Below are 22,206 nucleotides of genomic sequence, written 5' to 3' on the forward strand. Positions count from 1 at the left end.
CAGACTGCGATTCAGAAAGCATTGATAAGTGGGCGGCGAATGCATTTTTGGCTCTCGTCAAAAACACATCGCCAGGTGAATGGCGATAAGTGGCGATAATTCCAGTAGCCTCGATTAGCTTATCGAGGCTAATCGCGGCTCTAGAATGGCGATTTCATCCCAAATTCCTCACGCCAGAAAAAGTTGGTGAGAAGCATCAGAGGCAGCGGGGAGAGAGGGTCTTGATGCCGGGGGTCTCCGGGGCTGATACACATTAATACCAGCACCCGAGGCCCCCGGCAGGAATCAGATGCATGAAAAAGGCATTTAGAAGCAACTTCATTACCTTAGCGGATAACCGCTAAGGCAATGAAGGGGTTACCTATCTGTGCCATGTTTATTGTGGGTAGCGGGGGGAAGTGAAGGTGGTATTTGTCCCTTGGTGGGTGTTTAAGCCTTGCAGGGGGGTTGCGGGTAGAGTTAACCCCATCATTACCTTACCTGTTAATACCGCTAAGGTAATGAAGGGGTTAACCCCATCCACTACCAACCCGGAAGGTATAAACACCCACCAAGGGCCAAATACCACCTTCACCCATCCTCGCTATCCACAATAAACATTAAAAAACACAACAAACCTACTACCGACCTCCTCTACCCCCAAGAACCCCCCTAACACATACAGTTCAGTAATGGGCAAAATAACTATTATCCACATATGGATAATAGCTTATTTGCGCATTCTAAAATCAAATATTAGCCAGCCAGAATAAATAAAGTAAATAAAACTTCTACTTACCCCTGCCATGATGAAGGGCATCCTCATCACCATACTCCAGGTCCATATCCTCCGTTGGCATCAAGAGTACAAGAAAAAATACAATCTAATGGCCCTTAACGCCTTAGCAGTTAATAACTGCTATAGTAATTAAGGGGTTAACCCACCCTCACCTGCTACCCTCCCGGCCTAACTACCCACCCCGGGGCCACTATACACACCCTCTACACATTGATTGGCACAGTGGTATATCATGCCCATATAATATGGGATTGGTAAGCCACTGTAGCAATCAATGGTCAACCTAATACAAATCATTAATGCCAAAAATCAAAAGAATAAAAGAAATACACAAGCACCTAAACACCCCGAAAATAAAAGAACAAAAAGCCTAAAAGTACAGATCAATGAAATGTATCTATCACCAAAAAAGCAAAAGAATTACAATTATGTTATTCCAAAACAAAAGAATACAATTAAATAAACACCTATCCAACCATATAAAAAAATAAAAGCACTAGTCAAATCAATTAAATCAATAAAACTACTAGCCAACAAAACAATTAATTAATTTAAACCGCTAACCAACCCTAAAATGTACTAAAAACAAGCCATCCAAATGCCAAACAATTTAGTCAAAACTTTAAACAGATACAGTATAGAAAAAATAACAATCAATTCAAAACAAGCATTTGCCAAAAAATGCATTGCCTATCACTGTATTTATCTGTACCCTCACAGATTAATACATTAGCAGTCAATGAGCAATCAAAAACATAAAAAGAAATAAATACAATGACAAAATCTGAGAAAAAACAATTACATAAATTCAATATTTATGTTACCTTTAGAAGTCTTCACTCTCCGAATACTGGCGTATGAGGATGCTCGACCTGCGACGTCATCCACTGCAATCCGACTCCATCCTCCTTGGAGAACAGCATGAGGTACAAAAATCTTTTCTCTTTCATCTTCTTTCTCCTTCTTCTATCGTCATCTGTCATTCTTTTCTTCTTTTCTTTAATCTTCTATCTTCTTTCTTTTGATCCAAAACTCCATGGTAAATACAAAACGGATGTTGCCACGTCGAGATCTTCCGCTGAAATGAGAAGTATAAGCATTATACATCCTTCAATCCCATTGGCTGTATTACCATGTGATATAGCCATGTGCTTTTAAGGATGAGCTATTATCCATATGTGAATAATAGTTATTTTGCCCATTACTGCACTGTATGTATGGGGAGTGGGTGTGTTGGGGGCAGAGGAGGTGGTTAGTAGGGTTGTTGTGTTATTTTTGTTTATTGGGTTAGAGGGATTGGGTGAAGGGGGTAGTAGTCCCAAGGATGGTGTTTAGGCCTACCAGGGTGCAGCGAGACTGGTTAACCCCATTCATTACCAAAGCGGTTCCCATCGCTATGGTAGTGAAGGGGTTAACTCCTCCCGCAACCTTCCCGGCAGGCCTAACCACCAACCCGGGGGTTACTACCCCCTTCACCCCCCCCCCCCTGCCTCCAATAAACAGACTAGGTAATGGAGCTGTTTTAATTACATTTTTAATACTAGTGTGCATGAGCATGGAGTCTCCGGAGCAGAACCATGTTGATTTGGTCTGGGGACCTCTTACTCCCGAGTTACAGGCTCCGTTATGGGGTGCCTGTATCCACTATGCATTTAAATCCCACTGTCACATGATGCGAGACATTTAAATGCATAGGAGATACCGACACCCCATAACGGGCCCTGTATCTCGGGAAGCAGTGGTCCCTGGACCTGAAATCAACATGGTTCTGTTCCAGAGACCCTCTGCTAATCTACACTAGTAATACATTTTTTATTATAACCCTGTGATCGAGGCGGCTCTCTCTGTGCAGCTCTCTGTGCAACTTGTCCAGATCGCTACAGATCCATGGGTGAGACCTTTTGAGAGAGGAGAATATCACATCGCCAATCCTCATAAGTTTTGGTCAGGGAAAGAGGCCTATTCTAGTAGCCTTCATAAAGGCTTTCTGAATACCGTGATAAATACATTGAAAAAAACGGCGGCGTAACAGGCCCAGCGAGATGATTTATGATGGCTAATAGAATAGACCCCTAAGCATTATCATTGTGCAAAACTAATCTGATGTGTTTTAGAGCTGAGCAAGGAGGGTTACATGTCATTAACATAAAGTTTCCATTTTTGGACAAAAGATATAAATTATTAAATGAAAAAAGATTAGTGTTAATAAATTATAAAAATAGCTACAAATGGGTTTCAGTGCGGTATTTGGCCCAGTTGTGTTTTTACACCAATATATTTTTCAAATAGAAAACTACTGGATAATTTTACAAGAAAAACATGAAAAGGGGAAAGAAAGGTAATTTTGTAAAATAATTTTGGAGAGAAGACAAACATAGCAAAATATTTAAGTATTTGGTTACAGCAGTGACTGCTCTACAGATCCATTTTATATTAATATAAAGACAGATGCAGTGGGACAAGAAGGCTTTTGTGTTGATAAATTTAGCACAGTTTTGCTGCCTAGGCAATCTCTGCAGAGGTGCCACAGTGATTACTAGAGCTTTGTCAATAATTATATGTTTCTCACACAAGCCTGAACTTGCTTATCTCTTGTAAATAGCAATTCTTGGAGGTACATTGCGGCAGCAGGATCTGAGCAGATAAATTTAATTAAAAGACAACATGGGAGACTTTTTTCTTATCAGGATGTGCAGGTTGTATCTCCTAATTATTTAAGATTAATACAGAAATACTGTAGATAACAATATTACAGGCAGTCTTGACTATTAGATATTTTTAAGTGCCACAAATACACAGTAGCAACATATACTCCTGATTGTTTTAGTTAAATGGACCGTCTCTTCTAGGATGTACAGTAAGTTAACAAGGGACAGTGACACATTCAGTAGGTCAAATGTACAGTAGCTAATTGACCCCATTCTAAATGTAGTCATGGCTGGTTTCTGGCTACTATTCTGCCATCACTGGCATGCAAGTCCTGGTAAGAGTAGGCAGTGCCAGTACTAGTCATGGGTTTTCCCCCCACAGGCAGTCCCTTGAGTGACAGGGGAGGAGGTGTGACTAGGTCTGTTTTCTGCCCAATCCTGGGGACAGACCTAGTACCTTCCCTCTACTATACTTAAGGGAGGTGCACAACCAAATTCAGTAGTGTCTCTACCATTAACAGAGACAATGTATCACGCAGGATTGCTGTGCACTGGCAGGCCCTGGTCCTCTTCCCTAAGGGGGAGAGTGAGTGATTATCTATTCCCCTGGTCCTGCTAGAGGGCTGGGGAAGAGCAGGGACTGCTGCGGGGGCCCTTGACCTGTAGTGAAGGTCCGGGGACTATCCTGAGTTTGGGAGACCAGAACAGAGAATGTGTTGGGCAGAGAACTGCCATGTGCTGTGAAGTGTACAGGAATAAATCCGTTCCAGTTGAATATACCTCCTGCCTGGTGTGTGATCTTACTGGGGAAGAGGTAACCATTTCTACCGTAGGAGATCGCCTCCATACATCTGGAGCTTATGGCAGATGGAGGCGCGGTGTACCATGGAGTAAATGTCAGGTATATACACAGAAGCCTGTTTTGCAGTCCCCACAACCATCAGCCTCTTGTAAACCAACAGGTAGCATGCACCATACACCTGGTAACAGGGGGATCTCTCAGAGGGTGGGGAAAATACTGTTACATTTGAAGGAGCTGCTGAGATCAGCGACAGGACAGGCTTTCAGCGATGCAAGGCTAGAAGTTATCAGGTACGCTTTCAGAGTGAGCGCTGGAGAAAAGGAAGGCTAGGTGCTGTATCCAGGGGACTCTGGCATTCCATAACCGGGGCCAACATTCCCCACCATGGATCTGCATGTAAGGATCCGCGCGGCAGGCATACCCACTGCCAGCGCCTCCTTACCTCTCTTACATGCCACCCAGGCTCCCCGGTGGCGTACCTCACTCATTGCGGATCCCTCTCCCGCTGCCCCCACACTTCCGGGTCGTGCGTGACATCCCTACGGGCGCGCGGACCCAGGCTGCCATTTACTGGCGCCGGGCGCCTGACAGCCCCCGATGATGCGGTGCACACTCCATATGCTTCCCTGCCTCTTCCCCATCAGGTCCACCCCCCAGGCCCTTCTCTCCCATCAGGCTCTTCCCCGGGCTGCTCCTCCGCTCCTCCCCTTGCTGTGACAGGTCCCACCTACCCACACACCTTTCCCCTATCAGGTCCTCCCCCAGGTCGCTCCTCCATTCATCCCCTTGCTCTGATAGGCCCCAGCTTCCCAAACACTTCCCTCCTATCAGGTCTTTCCTCAGACCACTCCTCGTTCCTCCCCTTCCTCTGATAGGTCCCAACTCCCTATTTTGTCTCCCCTCACCAACACCTCCTAGCTTTGCATAGCTTCTGTACCTTGCTGCTGTCTGCTGTTGCCTGGCCCCTTTTGTCTTTGAGGACCTTTTCCGGTCCCTGGATATTCTGCTGACCTCCCTGGATATTGACCTTTGGCTTTGGACTTCGTTTATGCTGCTCTCTGGTACCCTTGGACTTGGCGTTGACTCTTTAACTTGCAGACTTCTATATCCCTAGGACACGGCTTATGGACAATCTACTTCACTGCTCTCTCCACTCCATGACCCAGGCTTATGGACACTCAACTATGCTGCTCTCTCCATTCCATGACCATTGGCTTACGGACTATACCTACCACCGCTGGAGTTGGCAAGTACGGTACTCTTTCTATTGTTGTTACCCGGAACATCTACGCTACATCCACACTCCGGCCATGCCCCCGTTTACTGTTAGGTGTGTGGTATTATCCCTTTCCACCTCAGTCCCGGGATCTCGTCTGGCTTGTGTGCATGCTGAGCGTTACACTGCAGCCTGGGCTGACCTACAGGGCGAGCAGTGCTGAGACAGAGAGGCTATTGATGTTCGGAGTCACCCTGCGGTCTGAAATATAGGGCGTCTGGAAAAGGGGGTCCCATTGCCATGGGCCAGGATCACCTGAAGGAGACTATGGTGTCAGGATCAGACGGGGTAGCATAAGATTCTGATGGGGTGGTGTCTTAGGGGGAGTGCCTGATTTTCAGGTGCCTATACTTCTCTGCTTGAAGAACCACTACAGAATCACTAGCCATTGACAACAAGTAAACCAAAGAATGCTCATAATGGACTGTGACCGAGTGCAGCATATCCGACGGAGCTTTGCTAGCCTGGGGTATACCTACGCTTGGTAGATAGTAAAGCCATGTGCTGTAAAGGCCTACAGAGAATGGATTCTAACCGGAATCATGTGGGACACGTGGTCTTCTATGTTAGTGCACTTGAAATAGTGGTTCTCCTGCCTGAGAATCCACCATGTGAAGTTCGCTGCACAAGATGGCATCTCCCACCAATGCTGGAGACAGCATGTTCAGCATGCAGAAAAGTTGCAAGGTTCTGCAAGGGTCGGGAGCAAAAGCCAGAACTCTAGCCAGTTGCGGAACATGACCCTGCTGATACTACCCCTCCTGAACGTGCGAGACCCTCCTTTTCCAAGAACGCTAAATGGCGGGCCCGCAGCCTTTTGAAACCAGCAGTTCCTTCTCAGGACTGGCGGAATTGGGACTTTGGGGATGGGTCTGATGATGAAAATATTGCAGACAGTGTAACCTGGGGCAGTAAATATGCGATGTCAGTAATGTCGGACACTTCAGGGTTTTCATCGAAAACTACATCAGGCTCGGGACCAAGAAGACAATGAAAACATTCATTTTTATAGGAAACAAATGTCGTCATCGTCGCCCTCCCCCCCTTCCTCCTTTGTTTGACTTCCCTTTTAAATGCACTTAGCACTCATTGCACTCTGTTCTGATTTTGATGTAAAAACCGGCATCCTAGTGAAGGATCAGATTAATAGAATACTAATAGAATATTGACCAACTGGGCCATGTTATGACTAGCACACTAACATATCGAAAAGGGGAAAATTGAGGAAAAAGATAAAAGGAGGGACTCCATATAACAGTAAATACTACCATGTTATTGACATTTTATTAAACTTGTCAAGTATCAGGTTCCATGCATAGTTACATAGTTACATAGTTACATAGTAATGAGGTTGAAAAAAGACTTCCGTCCATCCAGTTCAACCTATGCTTAATTTAGACAACAGATACTTTATCCTATATCTATACGTATTGATCCAGAGGAAGGCAAACAAAAAACCCCATTAAGGGGAAAAATTAATTCCTTGCTGACTCCAAGAATTGGCAGTCGGATTAATCCCTGGATCAACATCCTTCCCATGTATACTTATTTGGTATAACCCTGTATACCTTTCCCATCTAAAAAGATGTCCAACCTTTTTTTGAACAAATCTATTGTATCTGCCATCACAGTCTCCATGGGTAATGAATTCCACATTTTAACTGCCCTTACTGTAAAGAACTCTTTCCTTTGTTGTTGGTGAAATTTCCTTTCCTCCAACCTTAAGGGATGGCCCAGAGTCCTTTGTACTGCCTGTGGGATGAATAGTTTTTTGAAAGCTCCTTGTATTGTCCCTGAATATATTTGTATATAGTTATCATATCCCCTCTTAGACGCCTCTTTTCTAATGTAAATAAATCTAATTTAGCTAGCCTCTCCTCATAAGTTAGAATGTCCATCCCCTTTATTAATTTGGTGGCTCTTCTCTGCACTTGCTCTAGTTCCATAATGTCTTTTCTTAGGATTGGTGCCCAAAATTGTACTCCATATTCAAGGTGTGGTCTTACTAATGCTTTGTAAAGGGGCATAATTATGTTTACTTCCCTTCCATTAATTGCTCGTTTGATGCAAGATAAGATCTTGTTTGCCTTTGCAGCTACTGCATGACATTGGGCACTATTGCTAAGCCTGCTGTCTACAAGCACTCCTACATCCTTCTCCATCAAGGATTCCCCCAATATATCGCCATTTAATTTGTAAGTCACCTTTTTATTCTTGTATCCCAAGTGCATAACCTTACATTTATCTGTATTAAACCTCATCTGCCAATTACCTGCCCACGTTTCCAGTCTCTGATTCTATTACCTTACACAATTTAGTATCCTCAGCAAAGATGGAGACTTTGCTCTCGATCCCAACCTCAAGGTCATTAATAAACAAGTTAGAAAGCAGGGGTCCCAGTACCGATCCCTGAGGTACTCCACTAATGACTTTAGCCCAACCTGAAAAAGTTCCATTTATGACAACCCTCTGTTGTCTGTCCTTTAACCAGTTTTCAATCCAGGTGCATATATTATTACTGAGTCCAACTTTCTTTATTTTGTACACCAACCTCTTGTGTGAAACCGTATCAAAAGCCTACTTACCTCCTCAAAGAAACAAATATGGTTAGTTTGGCAAGATCTATCCTTCATAAATCCATGCTGACTATTACTAATAATTTTATTTTCCATTAGGTATTCCTGAATATTATCCCATATTAAACCTTCAAGTACACTACCGACACACTTTATTAAAGTGTGGCCGGTACCGCAAGCCGGGATATTTCCCGGCTTGCTTGTGGCTGCCCCTCGGCGTGCCGCGCGTCATAGACGCGCGGTCACGCGTCTTCGGGAGCCTGCGCCCCCTGCACGCGCGTCCAGGGCTCCCCAAGGGAGCCCTGGTGTCCCGCGATCTGCGGGACGGCGGCAGGGGGTTCCGGGGGACCCGGCGGACCCGGTAGCGGTAGGGAGAGCGCCCCGATCGGAGAGCGCTCTTCTGCTGCTTCGACGCGCGCCCGTCACACTCGGGCGCGCGCCAGGCTACTGCTGAGGCCAAGAACGGGCAAATGCTCGAATAAACTTGGCCGCAGCAGTAGTTTCCCTACTATTGAAGTCAGGCTTATAGGTCTGTAATTTCCCGGTTGTGATCTAGCTCCCTTTTTAAATATAGGCACCACATCTGCTTTACGTCAATCTTGTGGTACTGAGCCTGTGGAAATGGAGTCCTTGAATATTAAATATAATGGTTTTGCTAATACTAAGCTTAACTCCTTGAGAACTCTTGGATGTATGCCATAGGGGGCAGGTGCCTTATTAACTTTAATTTTTTATGTCGCTTATGAACTTCTTCCTCAGTTAACCAATTGGTCATTAATATGGAGGTTGTGGCTTCCTCCTGCGGCCCTACTATTGAACTTGATTCTTCCCTGGTAAACACAGAGGCAAAGAATTTGTTTAATACCTCAGCTTTTTCCTTATCTCCAATAATCTGCCTACCCATCTCACACTGAAAGGGTCCTATATTTTATTTTCTCATTTTTTTGTTATTAAGATACTTAAAGAATTTTTTAGGGTTGACCTTACTTTCTATTGCAATCCTTTTTTCATTATCCATTTTTGCTAATTTGATTGCCCTTTTGCAATTTTTGTTACTGTACATTCCTTATAATTCTGATACGATGTCTCTGTCCCTTCTGAATTAAAGAATCTAAACGCCTTCCTCTTCTTGTCAATTTCCTCCCCTACCTGTTTATTTAGCCACATTGGTTTTGACTTACTGTATTTCTTTTATACTTATTACCCAAGGGTATACACTGATAAGTGTGCTTTTCTAACAATGTTTTAAAGACTGCCCATTTATCTTCTACATTTTTCCCTGCAAAAACATCATCCCATTGTATTACTACTAGATTAGACCTCAGTTTATTAAAATCTGCCTTTCCAAAGTTGAAGGTCTTTGTTGAACCCAAGTAATCTGTTTTTTGATAATTTATTTAAAATGAGACCATGTTATGATCACTGTTACCCAAATGTTCCAGGACTTGAATATTTGTTATTACTTCTACATTGTTTGATATGACCAAATCCAGAACTGCCCCTCTCCTGGTTGGTTCCTCAATAATTTGGGTCATATAATTGTCTTTAAGCACCCCCAAAAACCTGTTCCCTTTTGTTGTAACGCTAATCTCATTGCCCCAGTCTATGTCTGGATAATTAAAATCCCCCATTATGCAAACATGACCCAGTTTTGATGCCTTCTCAATTTGCAAAAGTATTTTAGCTTCCTCAATCTCACAGATATTTGGTGGTTTATAGCATATTCCCACAAACATTTTCTTTATACTTTTACCTCCACTGCTAATTTCTATCCACAAATTCTCTACATTTTCATCATTCCCTTCATAGACATCATCCCTTATAATAGGTTTTAGATCCGGTTTAACATATAAACATACTCCACCTCCCCTTCTATTTGGCCGATCCTTCCGAAAAAGAGAATAACCCATTAAAATAACTGTCCAGTCATGAATTTCATCCCACCATGTTTCAGTAATGCCTATGATATCATACTGCTCCCTTGCAGCTATTAATTCAAGCTCCCCCATTTTATCTGTCAGGCTTCTTGCATTAGCAAGCATGCATTTCAGTTTTTTTTCAGCCTGTACTATTATCTTATCTGCTCCTTCCTTTCTGCGCCCACTTTGTTTAGTTTTTAGAAGTTTTCTAGTATTATCTGTATTTACTATGGGTGTCTCACTGCTTGTCAAACTTGCACTTGCCCCCATTCTACCTCCATACCACCTTGTATCCTCACCTATTCCATTTAGTTCATTATCTGTTTCATTCCCCTCCCCCCTCCATCCTAGTTTAAAATCTCCTCCAACCTTTTTAGCATTCTCCCCCCTAGCACAGAAGATCCCTCTTCATTGAGGTGCAATCCGTCCCTAGAATATAGATGGCACCTCTCAGAAAAGGAGTCCCAGTGCTCTAAAAACCCAAACCCCTCCTTCCTGCACCACTTTCTTAGCCATGCATTAACCTCCCTGATTTCTGACTGTCTCCCTGCGGTAGTGCATGGCACTGGTAGTATTTCAGAAAATACTACCTTGGAGGTCCTTGCCTTAAGCTTTTGGCCTAGATCCCTGTAATAATTTTTTAGGACCCTCCATCTTTCTATAACTTTGTCATTGGTGCCAACGTGTACCAAGACCGCCGGGTCAATCCCAGCCCCCCCAACAATCTGTCTACCTGTAACACATGAATAAGCACAAAAGAAAACTTTCCCAAAGATCCTATAGATATAACATTTACATACGATAGGTACATGCTGGTCATGTTTCGTAACTGGCAAAACAAGAGCAGAAAGAATAATTAAGCTCCCAGGGGATGTACTTTAATTCAACAGTGGAACAAGGACAGGAAGAAAAGACAGCTTGGCTATGACCACAGCCAAATGATGACGAGTGGATTTAACAGACGGAAGATTTTTGCTGCTCTATAATGCAGCAAATTTCTTTCAAGAAAAATCAAAATTGAGACAGTGCTCAATGTTTTGTTCCCCAGCAAAGAGTTTGGTTCATGAAAATTGTAAACATTTTCTCAGACATTTAAACTCCTTTGTTGGTACATATGGAGAGAGAGTCTCTACAGTATGTGGAGTCTAAGTAATTTTTAGTGAAGGGTTAGGGAAGGGTAAGTGTCACAGAAATAAATGATAAAAAAAAACATATAATAGTTTACAACTGAAACAAAATTTTAGAACCTAATTTTGTAATTTTACTATCCATCATTTATGTGTGGTTATGTGAGGCTGTTTTAAATGTTAGGTGAATTGAGATTCATTATAAATATTGTGCAAAACTTTCACTCCAGGTAAAAACTCAGGTGAAATTTTCCCTTTTTTAGCCCTGAAAAAACTGCAACCTTGTCAGAGTTTGCAAACAATTCGCCAAGTCGTTCTAAGGGCTGGGTCCCGCTGCATCCGGCGGCACGTGCGGCTGCGTGAGAGCTACCCACCATTTCCTTGTAGCCTCCCGAGCCGGTCCCAATCTCTCCGCACTGCACAGCTGACTACTTGCTGTGACGCGTCAGCCAGCTAGTGATAGCCAATGGGATGACATCATTTTAAAACCAGGAAGAGGGAAAACTTAAAAGTTGCAAACAGCAGTTACAACATACAGTTACAGCACGCAGTTACAACACACACAACACACACAACACACACAACACACACAACACACACAACACACACAACACACACAACACACACACCCCTTGGGCTGCTGCAGTGCTGTGAGCTCTATTGTTGTGCCCCCTGTCATGGCCACGCCCCCCCTGACCCATTTGGCCACGCCCCACCACTCGCAAAAATGCTCCCTACAAACCGCAAATAGCTTCAAGTGCCTCTCCACGCGCCGCCTGTCTGCAGTGCTGGTGCGTGGTCTGAGGCAGCGGGGCCTTAGCCTAATTCAAACCATGGAACTAGAGAGAGAGGGGGTTATGCACTAAGCAGTGATAAGTGCTTTTAAGTGAGATAAAAAGCCATTATAGCATGATATTGCCTACTGTGAGATTCACAAAGCAGTGATAAGTCTTTTAAGTTAGATAAATGCCTTTAGAAGGGGCTATGCACTACGCTCCATGGCTTTGCGTTCTGATTTGGCAAAAAAGCAGGTTCGTTAAAAAGTGAAGCCGGGGACGCGATTCACTAAGGCCTTGAGGCCATTTTTTAACGTACCTGCTCAAAATAGCTCAGAACAGCCAAAGCGTAGGTGTTGCTTTTTTTCCCCTGTTAGCATTCTTAACCTTTACGTATGCTAGCTGATAGAAAAAAAAGCCGCTTGTAACATTTGCATGGAGATTCTGTATCTCCATGCAAGGCTGTTACAGGCGATCGTACACTAAATAAATACATTTTAATAATAGTGTACTGCTGCGGCACAGTTTATTCGAGCATTTGCCCGTTCTGTGCCGCAGCAGTAGCCTGGCGCGCGCCCGAGAGTGACGGGCGCGCGCCGAAGCAGCGGAAGAGCGCCCTCCGATCGGGGCGCTCTCCCTACCGCTGCCGGGTCCGCCGGGTCCCCCGGAACCCCCTGCCGCTGTCCCGCGATCGCGGGACACCAGGGCTCCCTCGGGGAGCCCCTGGACGCGCGTGCAGGGGGCGCACGCTCCCGAAGACGCGTGACCGCGCGTCTATGACGCGCGGCACGCCGAGGGGCGGCCACTAGCAAGCCGGGAAATCTCCCGGCTTGCGGATCTGGCCGCAGTGTAATAAACTGTGTCGCCAGTGTATATGAGCAGGGGGTCTCCCGAGCTGCACCGCATTGGTTTCAGGTCCGAGGACCCCCTACTTCAGGAGATATAGGCCTCGTTATGGGGTGCCGGTATCCCCTGCACTTTAAAGCTCCCGCGTCACGTGACCGGGACATTTCAATTCTGCTTGGCTCTAGTTCCATTTGACAGGCTTTCAATGACGTCACATCCGTTCTCCCACAAGCCTCTGTCACATGGTCTACTAGAGCCAACCAGAGTAGGGATGTAGTTCCCATGCTCTGATTGGCTACTGTACCATGTGAGGCCGGCCATGTTTCTTTTCATGACGTCATCTTAAAGGCAATTGAAGCACAGCCATTCTGATTGGCTGTGCTCTCATTGCATTTAAATTAAGTCATCTTTTTTTTTTTGTTCGGCCAAATCACATGTTTTTCACGGCCCAATCAGGACCGTGGGAAACATTTCAGCAAAATGTGACGTCATAGGCCTATAAAAGCCTATGTCGCCTCATTTTGAAGCTAGTCGCCAAGGAGGGAACATCTCCCCTCCTAAGAAGAGAAGAAGGGCATGGCAGAAGAAGATGGAAGAAGACAGAAGAAGACGGAGAAGACCCCAAAAGACCCCAAAGAAGAGAAGAAGACCCAAGACAGACCGGAAGGATTACAAATAGAAGAACAAGACACCGTTATGAATTGTAAGGGTTTTTTATTTTAGGGTTTACCTGTGGATTGGTTCCTGTGCTTCCGGGTCGCCTGGATTTTGGTGAGTGGGCATCTAATGGTGAGTAAACAAAAGAAAAGTTTATTATTTTTACTTTTACAGGTTTTTTTTATTTTTCATTCATGTCTTTTATATTTTCAGTCCCATTTAATGCCCGTGAATGTAGCTATGTACCTATGTATATACATACATTCACGGACACTGAATGGGTGTATTCTATGTAAATTTTATATGTAAATGCATTGTTTTTTATGCTGTATTATTGCCCCTGTATTTAATGTATATCAATCGATATGGATAGACATACAGGGATAATAATTGATTGTTTTGCTAATGTTTATGTTCTTTTCATGTATGGCTAATGTATTTATCAGCTTTATTTTGTCATTGGTGTGAATAATGTAATTTGTATTTAGTTACAGGTTAATTGTAATGGCTTATTTATGGTACTTAGATTAGAATGATGGTGGTTACTTTAAATTAGAATTGTTTTGGCAATGGTTTGGCTTTAGGAATTGAATAGGGAATTGTATAATTGATTTGTATTGTATTTTAATTGTTTGAGGAAATTGATTAATTGATTGATGCTAATTGTATTGATGTTGCTTAGTTTACAGTATATTTGATTTTCATGATGGCATTGCTGGTTAGGGGACATTGTTTATACTGTATTTTATTGTTACATATATTTTGCATAGTGTTACATGATGCACAGATTAATTGCATCATGTACACACTCAATGCAATTGTGTGACATTTCATATACATTTGTGTAGCTGCTGGTTTCTTGGGTTATATTTACAATGGCTGCTGGATTTATTTAACATGCAATGTGGTGATGTTTTGATTTATGCATGTTTTATGTGTTTAATAATGGGCAAATAATCTATTATCCATATCTGGATAATAGTTATTTGGCACATTATTGTACTGTATGTGTTTGGGGGGTGGGGGGGTATGTATGTATTAAATGAATAGGTCAGGTTTATTTATTTTACATTCAGGGTTGGTTCCTTGGTTCTGCGTGAGACCTCTGGAGACCACCTGAGGTATCCTCGGGTATCTCACGGGTACAGGCTGCGTGGTCCACGGGTGACACCTGCGGGGAAGAACCGGTGGCCCCACATCTGTGGGGGCATTGCAGACCAGTAGTCTGCAGGGAAGAACCGGTGGCCCCCCATCCGTGGGGGCACAGCGGACCCATAGTGAGCACCCTTGGGTCCCCAGACCCCCGTGGGAACCACCCGAGGCCCCTCAGACACCTGTGGGTCTGACCCGGGGCTCCCAGACAACCGCGGGCCTACCGTGGGGACCCAATTGTGGCCCACGGTGACCCGCGGAGACTACCTGGTGGGCAATGGCGCCTGGCGGGACCCACCAACAGGCCTCCAGAACATGTATGAAACAAGTTGCTAGTACCCTGTAGGTCTGTCAGGTGACCCGCCGGGCCCACCGGGGACTCGCGTGGGGCAGGGGTATGAACCCTGTATGTAAAAGAATAAATCATGTTTTTATGGGGGGGCACAGGGGGTGGGTAATGTATTTAATAAATAGAATGATGTTTATTGTGGGGCTGTGTGTTGTTTTTATTGTGGGTACTGGGGGTGGGGGGAGGGGGTATTGCCTCAAGGGTATGTGGGTAGGCCTCCCTTGTGGGTAGTGGGTGAGGGTGGTTAGGCCTAACGGGGTGGGGGGGTTAGTGGGGGAGGGCATGTAGGCCTCCCGAGTGGTGGGTGAGGGTGGGTTAACCCCTTAACGCCTTTAGCGGTTATTAACCGTTATGGTGATTAAGGGGTTAGGGGACATTACATTGGATGTTTTTATTATTGTGTATGTCTTGCAGCATCGGAGGGGGCATGGGCAGGATAAAGATGAGGATGAAGATGGCCTTCATCAAGGGTGCCTGTAAAAGGTAAGTGGAATATGTTTTTACTGTATTTTTTGAAAGTTATATGTATTTTAAATGGGCAAATGCACTATTATCCATATGTGGATAATAGAAATTTTGCTCATTACTGTATAGTATGTGTTAGGGGGGTGTATTTAGTTATAGATATTATTTATTATTTTTGGATGTGCTACATTGGTACCGCAGACCCGCGGGTACCCCGGGACGGCCGCGGGGACCCCCGGACTCCCGCGGGGACCCCCGCTTGGTGAGCCGGGGATCCCCTGACCACCGGGCTCCCTCGGGGACCCCCACGGGGTCAGTCGTGGACACCCACCGGCCTGTTGTATGGGTGTTGCGCATGCAAAGATGAAAAGTAATAATTTTTTCTAAGTCCAGATTTCTTTGCATCTACTCTGACCTGACGTGTTCTGATCAATGCAACTTTTGCGTGCGCTAAGGTTGCGTTGCTTAGTGCATCCCGCTTAAGGGCAGAATTTAACGCAAACAGGTTTACGAACGAGCAAAGTTGGACTTAGAAAAAATTCCGGAAAAAAGTCATTTTTAGAGCGCAAAGTGCCTGTTTGCGTTGCTTAGTGCATCGGGTTGAGCGCAAAAGCACGTTCTAAGAGCACTTTGCGCTCTAAGGGGGATTTGCACTAAGCAGTGATAAGTGCTTTTAAGTGAGAAAAAAAGCCATTATAGCGTGATATTTCCTACTGTGAGTTTCACAAAGCAGTGATAAGTCTTTTAAATGAGATAAATGCCTTTATAGCGTGATACTGGGCCTCATGCAGTAAGCGACGATTATGTGAAATCGGCAAGCTTACCGATTAGTCATGTTATTGGCGATTTTTCCTCTCCGTATGCAGTAAGTGCCGAATACATTCAAAATCAAGCCGAAAACAAATCCGCCCACTCTCACGATGATTAGCCGATCACACACAGGTGTATCGGCGTGCGTGGCGGGGTGCTGTTAGGTTGCCCAATCACAAATCTTGCTGAATCAGGCGAAACAAGCATGTATTGGATAGCGCGCCATATTTAAAGGCAACGTGTACTGCTAATCATTCTCTGTGTTGTTGGGAGTGAGAGAGAGAGAGACGCACAGAGCTTGGTGATTGAAGATTTGCATATTGACTGAGAGACTTGTTGTGTATTGGGAAAGCTTTGTCCTTTGTTGTTTTGTTTACATCTTTGTCTTGTTTTATATGTGGAAGTGTTTCGTGTGATTGCCTGTACATTTGTTGTCTGTTTTCTGTGAGTGCTGTAAGTATGCCCGCAAAGCGTGGGAAGAGTGATGCTGGTGGGAGTGGGAGTGCTACTCGTGTGAGTACGCATCGGAGTGAACGTACTGTTCAGGGGAGTGATGTTGCTGAGAGTGCGAGTGGTGTTGCAGGGAGTGGGAGTGCTGGTGCTGCGAGTGGTGTTACTGGGAGTGTGAGTGCTGTTGCTGGGAGTGTGAGTGCTGTTGCTGGGAGTGGGAGTGCTGTTGCTGGGAGTGGGAGTGCTGTTGCTGGGAGTGGGAGTGCTGGTGCTGGGAGTGGGAGTGCTGGGAGTGCTGGTGCTAGGAGTGGGAGTGCTGGTGCTGGGAGTGGGAGTGCTGGTGCTGGGAGTGCTGGTGCTAGGAGTGGGAGTGCTGGTGCTAGGAGTGGGAGTGCTGGTGCTAGGAGTGGGAGTGCTGGTGCTGGGAGTGCTGCTGGTGGCGCAGTTGCTGATGGGGTGTCTGGTGGTGGCGTGCTTGCTGGTGGCCAGCTTTTGGAGGCTCTTCCATTGGAACAAGGAGAGTCCAGTCAGCACCAGCCAAGCTCTGACCCTAAACCTGCTCGGAAGAAACGTGTGGAGAAGCCACGTAATCCTCGCTTCAATGACCAGGAAAATAGAGCTCTTGTCACGGGGATTCTGGAGCACTATGACAGTATCTATGGACATTTAGTAGGTAAGTGTACCTTTACATTTATTATTCAAATACATGTGATCCTAGGTCATCTGAGTTTTGTTCATATGCAAATATGGGTGCAGAATATCTTTCTATGTTAATTAGTGTGGAAACACAGCTTTTTATCATGCGTTACAAGGACAACAAAACTCAGCCGTTCAATTTGCGATAACTGCATACAATATTAATGCAACCTTGGTTACATGTATAGGTTTAGTAGTGAATGCTCATGTGCTTCACATATTACACCTAAAACAGCATGTTTGCTTTCTCTTGGAACAGCTAGCAGTGTAGGAAACTGGTGCTTGTATTATTATTAATTAACCTCATATATTTTATATGTTTTTCAAGGGCGGACAAGTTCAGCAAGCAAAAAAGAAATGTGGGACACAATAGTCATTGGTGTCAATGCGTGTGGGAATAGTGTCAGGGTCAAGGAGAATTGTCGCAAGAGATTTGACGATATTCGGTCAAAATTAAAACAGAAAATACAAGACCAACGCGTGCATGCTACTGGCACTGGAGGTGGGCCCACACCACAACGTCTGATATTAACTCCATTGGAGGAGCTGCTTCGGGGAAAATTACTTCCCGTCGTCGTGGAGGGATTGGCTGGTGACCGTGATATTGGAATTTATCCCTCACAATTTCCACCAGGTGAGAAATATTACTGTACTAGGCGTGTCGTTGTTTACAGTTATTTTGCATATTTACGCAGCTTTTTATAGTGTCTTCCCAATATAAACATACCTACATCTATATATGTATATGTCTTTTTCTCTCTGTCTCTCATATATATATATATATATATATATATATATATATATATATATATATATATATATATATATATATATATATATATATATGTGTGTGTGTGTCAAATTAGACATATCTGTTGTAGTCCTACTAAAAGCAGTAACTAATATACCACGTTGCATTGCGTGCTCATTTGCATGTGAATTCCCACAATGCTTTGCTGCATTGGAAGCAATTTATGGTGGGCGAAGATGGGGAACAACAGGGTAGCACACATGTGTAACACATGATAATGAGAAATTATTACTACCTACAGGTACAGAACATAAATATGTATAATATTATTGTGTATTTTATTTATTTTACTCCTACAAACACGACATTACTGCCTATTTTAAACATGCATCAAATATATTGCATGCAACGGCCTACAAACATCACTTGCACTAACACATCTATAGTTGTTTATGAAAAGGTCCATTTTTGCTTTATGTCATATACAGACAGCATAATGAGACACACGTAGCATATGTTATGTCATTGTGTTCATAACTTAAACACTGCAGACGACTATTTAGCTCCTCTACCATTGTGTTAAAGCAGCTGCTATTAATATCTCATCACAGCATACACTTCAACAGAGGGGGTGGGGTTCAGCACACACACTAATTACAGGCTCATTTTAGGGTCAACTTAGTTCACACCATTTTCACCTGTTTGAAGTAATTGAAAGGTGTGGCTGATTAGGCTTTTTGGGGAAGGGAATACCGTTCTTACAACCTGACTAGCACAACTGAAGTTAATCACACTCATTTGAAAGCTTAACTCTAGCTACTAAATGCCCCAACAACTCATTAGTTATCAAAGCGTACGTCACACATTAGTTCACTCATATCTATAGTTGAACTACTATCAACGACACATTATCACACACTGCATGTGTTGTCTTGTTGAGTGACAGCCACATTCAGGTGTGCCACATCTTCTATTAATGTACCACACATATCCTGTACCAAAAACAACACTTTTTGCAATATGACCACCTTCATGATAACCATTGTGAATGGTCATCTCATGATAGTTATGTACATTCTGATACTGATATGACTACACAACAGATGATTTTTATGTACAAATTTAATCTATTTATCCTCACGCATTACTGCAGAAACATAGTATGTTGTATGTTAGGGAACTCAAAAGTTCTAAGTACACAGGCATGTACATTGTTATTACAACTATTTATGTTCACTTTCACACACATTTTCGGTTAAGGAACTGATGCTGTTAAGTACTCATAAATACAGAACATACAATAAGTGTTTGTTCAATATTTACACATGTAAATGTAAAACTAATGTTATTGTTATATATAGTTGCCCCTGGAGGACATGTGTCACCTGAGATGGAACAAGTGTCTTCACCTGGGTCATGCAGCTCAACACACCTAGAAGGTGAGTGTATCAGTTGGTGGCCTTCTATATGTGCACTTCTATATGTTATGTTGTCATGTTCATTATTTGTTTTGCACATCTTCTTTAAATAGGATTACTTAGTGTCAGTGAAAATGAAGTGTAAGGCAACATGTATTGTGTTAGTGATGTGAACTATCATGTAGGAGGTCTGAGTTTAGAGCAAGTTTTCATTCATTCATATTTCATACTGAGTCCAAACATTATTCGTAAGTCAAGGTAGTTTTTAATGTGAGGTTATAAAATTTATGGAAACATGTTAGGTGTTACTTATGACACAGTAGAATTACATAGTAACACAGCAGAGATTAACATGCCATTTAATAATGTGTACATTTATTTGTAGAACATGATGATGAGGATTATGATGATGATGATGATGCCGCCATAGACACAGAAATACAAGCAAGTGACCATGAAGAGGTTCCAATTGAAACTGTTTTACCGCCAAATCGTCCAGCAACTACCACATACGATGCAATTGTAGCTTCTGAGGGAAAAATTGTGGAAGCAGAAAATCGTCGCCATTCTGACCTGATGACAGTGCTGGAAAGGATGATTGGACTGCAGGAAGAAACAGTATCACAATTGGCACATCTCCACAGAGTCTTCATTGAAGTGCCTAAACAGTTGCAAAAAATCAACACCTCATTCGAAGCATTAGTTGTTCAGCAAACCCAAGCAAATTACTTGAGAATGACTAATGTACCACAATTCAACTTGAACACCTCACAGGCAGGATCTGTACATGCTGGTCAGTTTTCACCACATGCATCTGATCTTCATTCCCCAGGTCCGAATGTTACCGGTCAAGTAGCAGACATTGCTGTGCAGGTTCCTGACGACATCCTACCGCTGCCATCTGTACAAAATCAGCAGATGACACCTACAAAGGAGGCGACAAAAACAAAACAGCACAAGCAGTTACTACTGACCAGTTTTTGGTCAAAAACTAAAAAAGACACACATGAAACAGACCAACCATCACTTGTGCAGTGTCTACCAACTTGCTCACATGTGTCAGTGGGCACAAGCCCTTTCCGTGTACAGTCACTGCCCAAAAGCCCTGTAGGTGAGTCACTGCCCAAAAGTCCTGTAGGTGAGCAGTCACTGGCCAAAAGCCCTGTAAGTGAGTCACTGCCCAAAAGCCCTGTAGATGAGTCACTGCCCAAAAGCCCTGTAGGTGAGTCACTGGCCACAAGCCCTGTAGGTGAGTCACTGGCCACAAGCCCTGCCCGTGAAGTGCCAGAGGCCACTCAAAGTGGCTCTGTTGTGGCTAAAGTTGTTGCAAAAAGAAAAAGGAAAATCCAAGAGACAACAAGCAGGCCTGTTACTCGCTCTCAAAAGGAACAAAAAAAATAAATGTTATAATTCACTAAATATGTCTTTGGCCTTGTTTTGTTGACTTCAGTTTATCTAATTCATATTGTATGTATGCTGAAGACTGTGTTGTTTCCAAACTTTGAAGTATGTTCTTGTACACGTGAAGTTTTGGAAATGTTAACAGTCATAATTAATGATTAGTGTTATTAATATTGATGTATGAATCGTGTATTCAGTAATGGTCCACCAGGAGCCAGTTGCTAAGTTTAGAGAAGCTGCCATTGACTTTGCAGCAAAACATTGCATTTGGGTGTGTTACTTGATGTAATCATTGCATATGCATATTATTCACATGCAATTAAAAAAACACCTATTTAACTGCAAACATCTTTCTTGTACGTGTACAGCAGGATTATGTGTTAAATATGACTTACCTTTGCCTTGCTTGGGCATTGTAATGTTGTCCTTTAATCATTTATGTGTTCTTGTTTCAAGAACATCTCTGAATGTATACTAATATATATATGTAGTATGTATGGATATATGCACACACACACACTGTGTGTGTGTGTGTGTGTGTGTATGTATATATAGTACTATCTAAACTGGTATAGATGTATTTACAAAAAACATACACTTCGTGCTTCCTTGTGAAAACACAGTATTTTAATAATACAGGCCTAATGTTTGAGAACTATACTAAGTGTGAGCCTCTAACAGTATTGGGCGCAAACAAATGTTTATTACTTAATTCACTCATGTTTATCACCATTTAAATAGGTTTCATACAAGGCCTACTTACTGCCATCAATATGTTGTGTGTACTCCTGCAATATAAAAAAAAAAAAAAACTAATTTATATATATATATATATATATACACACACACACTATATATATATATATATATATATATATATATATATATATATATATATATATATATATATATATATATATATATATATATACACACACACACACACAATATATATATATATACACACACACACAATATAAATATATATATATATATATATATATACACACAATATACATATAGTACAATATACACTTTATATATATATATTTATGAGAGATATATATTTATATATATATATATATATATAGATACACACGTATTTAAACTCATGCAGACAGGGAGTTAACCAGACTTTCAAATACACACAGAAATGTATGCGGGAAAGAAACATTTCATTTTGCAGGTGTGTGTATTTACTGATATGGCTGTCTAAGCACTATTTTCACACAGTGCTCTTTGTTATTTTTCAAGAAAATTCAATGTTACTTAATTAAAAGTGTATGAATGTTTTCAGAAACGAGATAAA

The sequence above is a fragment of the Ascaphus truei genome, chromosome 2 (assembly GCF_040206685.1).
Source record: "Ascaphus truei isolate aAscTru1 chromosome 2, aAscTru1.hap1, whole genome shotgun sequence".
NCBI lineage: Eukaryota > Metazoa > Chordata > Amphibia > Anura > Ascaphidae > Ascaphus > Ascaphus truei.